The sequence below is a fragment of the Onychostoma macrolepis genome, chromosome 23 (assembly GCF_012432095.1).
Source record: "Onychostoma macrolepis isolate SWU-2019 chromosome 23, ASM1243209v1, whole genome shotgun sequence".
Classification (NCBI taxonomy): domain Eukaryota; kingdom Metazoa; phylum Chordata; class Actinopteri; order Cypriniformes; family Cyprinidae; genus Onychostoma; species Onychostoma macrolepis.
In genome coordinates this window covers 2,045,500-2,047,999 of record NC_081177.1, presented here as the reverse complement: position 1 = coordinate 2,047,999, position 2,500 = coordinate 2,045,500, and the positions used below count along the sequence as shown (strand labels likewise).

The 2,500-nt window shown below is 31.4% G+C and overlaps 1 protein-coding gene across 3 annotated transcripts in view; it reads right to left on the bottom strand.

Moving 5' to 3' along the window:
* Positions 1-2,500, bottom strand: part of LOC131532101 (FHF complex subunit HOOK-interacting protein 1A) — a 23,562-nt gene that overhangs the window by 20,235 nt on the left and 827 nt on the right. For 2 of the 3 annotated variants that reach the window (XM_058763503.1, XM_058763502.1), the window contains exon 1: positions 1,995-2,175. The gene's annotated coding sequence lies outside the window, so the exon portion shown is untranslated. The other variant, XM_058763501.1, reaches the window with a different exon arrangement.

The window sequence follows — 2,500 nt, the reverse complement described above, 5'->3', positions numbered from 1 at the left end:
TGTGTGTGTGTGTGTTCAGCTGTGATGATAAATACACAAAAAGCAAAACAGCTCTATACTAATGACATTTCTCTGATTTGAAGATGGAATTGAAATAATCTGTATATTCAAAATGGACTTCAGCCCCCCCAAAACTGATTTTTTTTAATCTCAAAGTGAGTGATATGTCTAATGATATAATGACAGATATTTTTTTTAGACTAGATTTGGTCTATAATCAATGTGGTTGATGAATAGAAACCAACACAATTGTGACCCTGGACCACAAAACCAGTCATAAGGGTTAATTTTTCAAAACAGAGATTTATATATAATCTGAAGCTGAATGAATAAGCTTTCCATTGATGTATGGTTTGTTAGGATCGGACAATATTTGGCCGAGATACAACTATTTGAAAATCTGGAATCTGAGGGTGCAAAAAAAAAAAAAAAAATTGAGAAAATCACCTTTAAAGTTGTCCAAATGAAGTTCTTATCAATGCATATTACTAATCAAAAATGAAGTTTTGATATTTTTACAGTAGGAAATTTACAAAATATCTTCATGGAACATGATCTTTACTTAATATCCTAATGATTTTTGGCTTAAAAGAAAAATGTATAATTTTGACCCATACAGTGTATTGTTGGCTATTGCTACAAATATAGCTGTGCTGCTTATGACTGCTTTTGTGCTCCAGGGTCACAATTTTCATTCTCGGTCTCATCTACTTGGTGAAATGCCAAAGAGTGCATGGATATGAAGCAAGTCAATTAAAATAAAATCAGAACTCATTAACAATGATACTGTACAAGTACTGTACGAAAAGCCTGCTCCCATATTATTATTGCGAGAATCTGAAAACAGCCAGGAAGATTAATCTCTATTTCTGTCCCAGTTTGCAGATAATCTGAGTGTTTGCAAAGCTGAATGATCATTTAGACAGTTTTATTTGATCTTTGTCTGATTAGTCACTTGTCAGTTCTTCTTGCGTTCACACAGGTGTAGAGAACTATAATCATGATCCAGTCACTATCTTCATGTTCAACACGTGATCTATTGTTTTGCCATTTTAAATTTATTTTTGTCAAACGGTTGCACAAAGAGTGTTTCAAACAAATACTACTTGCTTTGATATTTTGTTATTTAATGAACGACGCTGAGACATTTCTGACTGTACCGGAGAGTTATTATAGTTAACAAAAACTAAAACCATCAAAATAGATTTGGTTAATGAAATAAAATATAAATACTGAAATAAAAAAAATTATAATATATTTTTAGAAAATATCAAAAATTTACTCATTTCAGCTAAACACACTATAAAATGAAATATACATATATAAATATTAAAATTAAATACTAAAAACTTAAACTTATTTTATTTCAGCTAGTTGCTCATTTTCATTAAGTTTAAGATGATGCACTAAAATAACTAAAACGGGTAATGGATAAAAAAAATATAGACATACGTTAAATAGAAATTACTACAAATTACAAAAACAATTTAAACAAAAATTAAAATCATAACAGAAAATATAAAAACAATAGGCCTCACTAATTGTAAATATTAATAAAAAATATAATAATGATAATCATATAGTGTTCAAATACTTCTTGAGGTTGCTTTACATGTATTCAACATTAGAATTAAAAGACAAAAGCCATGAATGAGAAACTTCAACTGAATAATATTATTATGACATGCATACATTTCATTACAAACACTTTATTTAGGCTATTAATTTATTTAGGTTTAACTCTGATGTCTTTTCTATTAATAAAACTGGGCAACAACTTTAACCAGTGCCTGGATATAATAACAACTCTGAATCTATTTTTGTATAATTGAATTATCCATTGGTCTGCTGTATGGGAACTATATCATACTGACGACTTCCACAATCATTTATTCTAGAGCTCAGGGACTTGTCAAATGTAATAAAGTAACTCATATTCTGAATCCTGTGTAATAATAGGCTATGATTTGAGAGAAATCTGAGCTGAAACTCACCAGTGACGCAGCTTTACCATCAAACTGTCCTGTGTGTCCCGTTATCCTCTGAAGGGTCCATAATTCATGAACTTTCTGTCTTACAAAACCTGAATTAAAATATGAAAGCAGTTTGACATGAAATACAGGCCTTCATGTGTTGAGAAATACTGTGAGAGCAGAACAGAGCAACTCCACAGAGCAAAACACTCACCGAGATTAGAGTGATTACAGCCTGTGTGTGTGTGTGTGTGTGTGCGTGTGTGTGTGTGTGTGTGTGTAAAGCCTGTCCCATTAAAGCCTTTAATGACAGCTGTCAGTTGTTGTGTGCTCGTGATTTATAAACGCCATGAATGTCAGATAAAACCTTTTATCCTCGAATAAAACCGATTTTTAAGGACAAGAGTTCACTTGGACGTTCAGACATGCGCAGATCTCTGCTCGCTACTGTCTATGGTTCATTAAAACAACATATGTCTCATAAAAAGTCTGTCATATTTATGTTATACGTTCGTTATTGATATTCG